We start from the raw sequence: 6544 nt of genomic DNA, 5'->3' as shown, positions 1-6544 counted from the left end.
CAGCCTTGAGTTTTCCTGTGCCAAGCTCTCCCGTCTCACCACACATTCTTCCAATCCCAAGAAAATGTCTCCTCCCGCCGCAATTACTAAATCGGTTAGTGTCTCCTTCACGTCTTCTGCAACCTGCACCCCGTCATGAAGGAACAAGAAGTCTGCCAAACATGTAGCTATCTGATCTCGTAGCGTAAGAGTGACGCGCCTAAGCGCCGCCATTGAGCAGGAATGTCTAGAATTTAGACAGCGTTAGCCATTTCCGGGTCAAAGAGTGTATACTCCTAGCTTGTTGCTCTAGTAGAATGACAGCGCCCCCTGTGGAGGGAAATGTAACTGCAATGAATTTTGAGGGATGAGTGTGTGTGGATGGAGAAAGTGAAGAGCTGGCTTTGTCGGCTGCGTTGACTCCAACATTTCCTATGGAGATGGTGTCAAGTACATTAACACAAATAGGAAGATCAGAATGGAAGGGTTAGGATGTCAAAACATTAAACGTATTTTCTGTATATTGCAATTCATTAGTTCATTTATTGGTGGCACGGTGGCGCAGTGCATGGTCCTGGGTTCCGCCTGGGGCGCTGTTGGCACCGTGCTCCGGCGGGTTATCTCCCAAATAGGAGCCTTTCTGTGTGGAGTTTGCATGTTCTCCCCGTGCTCACATGGGGTTTCCTCCACCTCATGTCAGTAGGGACCCCCCTCAAAAACATGCACACATCATGGTCTGACCAGCGGTGGACACTTATCACCTGGCCCCCGGGCACGTCTACGTATGCTGCCCACTGCTCCTGGCTGTGGCCTGCGGAGGAAGGACAGGCCAGGATGGGTTAAATGCAGAGGAACCATTTCACCGCCCACCATCCAAAACATGTGTGTGCAAGCATGTTTGGTGTGTTGTGTGACAAATAAAGATTGTTTTTCTCTTCTCATCATACCACTCCGTATCACATTGGCCCTTACACGTTCATGGAATCAAAATAAGACAGTTTTGCAAACCAAACATGGAGCAGGTGAAAAAGCTTGTTTGAAAGCAACAAAAGTGTTCTTGTCTAGTGGCTGGTCAAATGCTGCCTCATTCCACGATCTGAAAACAACAATAATCATAACAATAATCACAACAGCCTAGAAAGGCCATGGCAGGGTGCGACCCTGAGGAGAAAATAAATAATAAAATCAATGTCATGACTTCAATGGTGAGTGTTCTTCTGTGCCTGCTAGAGTGACAGGGAATAAAACTATGTAATCACCCTGTACTAAATACTTTAAGAAGTCCTGTGTATCCATGACACAAGCAAATCAATGAACTATCAACATTCAAATGAATGTGCTGCCATTAATAAACTCTAAATAAATTTCTGTCAAACAGCAGAAAAAACAAATACCAGAGGATCTACATAACTTCAACACTAAGTTAAGCAACTAGAGGGTAAGGAAAAACTTGACTAACTAACTGATTCCTAAAACGTAATGCAGTAAGTAAATCGAATAACAAAGAATAAAATAAAATAGAACTCAAAGGTAATGCAGAGTGGGGGTACATAATAGAAATAAAGGGAATTGACTTATGCTTATGGGATAGGCTATTACAGGGGTCAGGAACCTTTTTGACAGGGAGAACCATAAAAGCCAAATATTTCTAAATGTATTTCCTTGTGAGCCATATAATATTTAATCAAATTGAATGCAACTTAATGCATGGATTTTTTAAGTGAGCTCAGCAGTGGAACGCCATTCCTCCTGCGCCTAAGAGGATCATTATTATCCACAATTATTATAATAATCCTCAGTGATATATATAATTGTGGCCTGCCTGCCGCATATTGAAATGAACAATAAAACTCTGGCCATGTGGGTGCACCGTGGCCAGAAAGACTCAGTCTCCCTCCCTGAACCCTCACCTGTGGCAGAGACTCCCACAAGTGACGCCTGAGCAGAGAGCCGGGAGGGGCAGGGCGCCGAGAGAAAGGCCCCCGGAGTCATTCTGTGGTCCGCAGCCGGTGCTTGACGACGCCCCTTTCTCCGCCACATTTATATTTCAAATTTTTTTCAAAATTGTAATTTCTCTTACCTGTTTTCCTTTAAAATGACACAGAATAATTATTTATTACTTGTTAATTGTGAAAAATTTAGCTCAAAATTGTCTGTGAGCCATATACCGTCATCGAAAGAGCCATAAATGGCTCGTGAGCCACAGGTTTCCGACGCTTATGGATATACAGATGTGCATTAAAGTGGCATGTGAATAAAGTGAGGTAGTGTAAGATAAGACAAGATAAGATAAACCTTTATAAATCCCATAACGGGGAAATTTAAATCGTTCCAGTAGCAAAAAGGGGACAGACAGCAGAAAATAGGGAGCATATCAAGGTACACACTAAAACACTATTTAAATAATATATATAAAACATAAAAATAAAACATCACCATAAATAGTATTAAGAGTAGAGTATTAAGTGTATTGCACATATCTTGACACATTGCACATCAGGGATTGCACTTTATTGTTTTTTCTTTTCTTTTTTTCTATATAAAAAGTTGCACTTGGATTTTTTCACAGTGTGTGTGTGTATGGGGGAGGGGGGGGGGATCTACTGGCTGCCTTCAGTCTCACAGCCACAGGAAGGAAGGACCTGCAGTAGGGGTCCTTTCCACACTTTGGGTGAAGCAGCCTGAAGGAGCTCTCCAGTGCCGTCAGTCTCATGGGGTGGGATTCCTTCTCCATCATGGATGACAGCTTAGCCATCATCCTCCTTTCTCCCACCAGCTGCACTGGGTCCAGGGGGCCCCCCGGGACAGAGCTGGCCTGTGGTGTGTGTGGAGATATACAGTACAGTATATAACAGTATGACACAGCAATACAGTAACACCTGAACAGAACAGCAATACAGCACAGTAAGCAGTATCCCAGAACAGTGATACAGTATAATAATGATAATAATAATAACTTAAATTTGTATAGCTCCTTTCAAAAAACCCAAGGTCGCTCTACAGGAGAGGGGCGGGGGATGACAGATTAAGGGAGAGAGGAACAAAACAAAACAAAGGAATAGCTCAACTAACTAACTAACTAACTAACTAACTAATGGGGAAAGGCCATGGTGAAAAGCTGGCTCTTGAGGATTGTTTTGAAAGTGTCCAGGGTCGGGGCGTTACGGATTATGGGAGAGAGAGAGTTCCAGAGGGTGGGGGCTGCCACGATGAAAGCTCTGTCCCCGAAAGTTTGTAATGTGGTACGGGGGACGGACAGCAGACCCATGTCTGAGGACCGCAGGTTCCGGGATGGAGTGTTCTGGTGGAGGAGGTCGGACAGGTATTGTGGGGCGAGTGCGTGAAGGGATTTGTATGTGAGGAGGAGGAGTTTGTAGGAGATGCAGAACTTGACCGGGAGCCAGTGGAGGTGGATGAGGGTGGGGGTGATATGCTGCCAGGGCTTGCCGTGGGTGAGAACCCTGTACAGTATGCAGTACAGTATGCAGTAACCCAGTACAGTGATACAGTAGGGTCTGCCTTCTCCTATTTAATTCCGTATAGGCTGTTATTTTAGTCGCTATAAAATCCACAGACTAGAAGTCAGTGGTATGGTTTGGCTCCTCCTTGTTAATTCCGTGTGGGCCTCAACCATACTTCTAAACCCTCGACCGTGTTTCTACAACAGCGCAATTGCAGAAACCGCTCACACCCGCATCGCGATGCCACTTAAAACCGAGAGATTTCCACAACTCCAATATTTAGTAAGCACAAATACTCAATTTATAGCCATCAATTTAGTTTAATTTGCTATGCGTGACGCATAGCAAATTAAACTAAATTGAAATCCATCAACAAAGCACAAACTACAGTTTTGAAAATAAATCATCCCACTCCTCACGTTTTCCGAAATTGCCTGAAGGAACCAACAGACACTTTTTCCAGCATCTTTTTCCTGCAACTTCTAGAAACTTTTTCCCGGCAACCTGCCACAACACCACACCACTACGATCGAGCTCAATCCTCTCTCTCAACACACTCTAACAGTTCAAACTGTTCAATATTATTTATATTATCTCAGCATAGACTCCTGTTATTTACTAACACTTAAGTTCAATTTGATTTTCATTGAATCTGCTAAACACCACTAGTAACCATAATCACACAGGGCACTATTTGACGTTGTTTAAATCACTCAGGCCTGCAGCTTGTCCATTTGCTCGTCTCCCACCTGGCTCTCCTGGCGCTGATGGTGATACTCAGCCATGGATTTGGAGTCTGTCCGTCACGGACCTCTACAGCTAACACTGGCTTAACCCTCATACTCGGATTGTTGCTCCGCTGTTCTAATACCTACGTTATTAATTTACCTGTTCATATATTTATTTATATATAAGAGAGTATAATGGAGTATTGTGAGTTTTTTGTTTGAGTTTGATTAAGGACTTTGGCGATCTGCCCAGATCTTAGTTTTATGAGCTGTGCATCTTGTCCATGCGTCCATGCCTCCTTGTCTCTGTGTCCTTGCTCAAGCCGAAAAGTCTGCGTGTGTGTTCCTCCTCTAGCGAGAAAAAAACAAGTCAGGCAAAAATGTGTGTGTGTGTGTCTGCTCATACGCACCCCCCTTTGTGTAGCAGCTGCAGTGCCACAATCCCCAGTGTGAGCCAGAACACAGGCACACAATCTTATTTTACAGTTTACAATAGCTGCATTTACGTTCATACACAATTTCCTCAGTTGGATTACAGACACACAACTTATTACAATTCCTTGGCCAAGTGTTGCCTGTCTCGTGATGGTCCACTCTCTTAGACAATTCTAACCTAAAAAATCTCGAGTTAATTTTTAATATAATCAGTCATTATATGTTATCATTTTACTTTTTTGCACTTTCGCAAATCAGCTCTTTTGGCTACATCTGTGTGAAGAAACAGGAAGTTGCGTCCCTTCCTACTGGCAATGTGCTTTAGCCTGCCCCTTATGTTAAAAAAAAAAAAAAAAAAAAAAAAAAAAAAAAGTACTTTTTGTAAGGAGTAGTTCCAAAATGTAAACTGTTAAAATGTGGGTTAAATGTTAGATTCAACTTGGACTGCACAGCACACTGAGAAGCTGTAGCAGAGTGGTAAGTTTTCTCAACAGTAAAGCATTTGTGCTTTGAACGGCTATAAATGATAGAAGCCAACATTCAAATACGACCTGGGTTGGAAAACAGCGAACATATGGAGGAATAAAACTATGTAAAACTATATAAAACTATGTAATCATCCTGTACTAAGTACTTTAGGAAGTCCTGTGTATCCATGACACAAGCAAATCAATGAACTATCAACATTCAAATGAATGTGCTGCCATTAATAAACTCAAAATACATTTCTGTAAAACAGCAGAAAAAAACGAATACCAGAGGGTCTACATAACTTTAACACTAAGTTAAGCAACAAGAGGGTAAGGAAAAAACAATGCCATTCACACATTAAAACCGTGGCAAATTCGCCACCACACGCCACCCGAGTAGCGTGCTCAGGGACCTCCGGCACAGAGACACAGACGACAGGGGGTTGATAACACCAAATTATTGTAGCGCTGAGGCTAGACCCTTACCCTTAAAGGTAGAACTAATAACTGTAACTAATAAGCCTGAGCTCTTCAGCAGTCATCAAGCTAATAGATGCCTGACTGGTGTTGATCAATAACATATGGTCAACTATCTATTGTCTCATGGTCACTTCATCTTACCTAACTTCTAAAAATTCACATAAATTATGCGTTAAGTTTCAAACTGCTCGTCCCACCTCTTGGCCAGGGGGTATTCAAATGTAAGTCACATCATTTTGCAGTCCGAACAGAACAAAAGAGATAGATAAATTGGAATTTTCAATCACCTTAGCACCTTTGCTTAATCCAGAGCTTCTCAATTATTTTCTGTTACGCCCCCCCTCGGAAGAAGTAAACATTTTGCGCCCCCCAACTCTCCGCCGCGACAATAGTATCATTTGTCTTTAAAATTGTTATAAGTACACCTCTGCATAACATTGTATCCTCATTAACATTAAAGAAAACAAAAAAAGAAAAAAGAAAGAAATATAGATCAACTTACAACAAAGAATAACTTTATTAACATTGTTTTTTAGTCTGTAACAGAAAAGACTTAAAGTGCATCCATTGCCCTGAAATTAAAAAAAAATGTCAATCCTTATTTAAACTGTAAATGTGTAACTGTAAATTTTTTGACCATCTGATACTGAAAAATAAAATTAAATATAATCAATAAATAATAATAAATTCAAATTGATCAGCTACCTACCTGGGGACGGCAGCTCAGGCGGTAGAGCTGGTGGTCTAGTGATCTAGTAAAGGTTGCGGGTTCAATCCCAGGCTCCTCCTGCTTGCATGCTGTAGTGTCCTAGAGCAAGACACTTAACCCCTAATTGCTCCTGATGGCTGCGTCCGTCGGTGATTGACCGCTTCGGATAAAAGCGTCTGCTTAATGTAAAAAAAATCTACTTGACTAACTGATTCCTAAAACGTAATGCAGTAAGTCAATTGAATAAAACATATACTTAAATAAAGGGAATACGCTTATGGG

Source organism: Zeus faber, assembly GCF_960531495.2.
Source record: "Zeus faber genome assembly, contig: SCAFFOLD_26, whole genome shotgun sequence".
NCBI lineage: Eukaryota > Metazoa > Chordata > Actinopteri > Zeiformes > Zeidae > Zeus > Zeus faber.
This window is presented reverse-complemented; position numbering follows the sequence as displayed.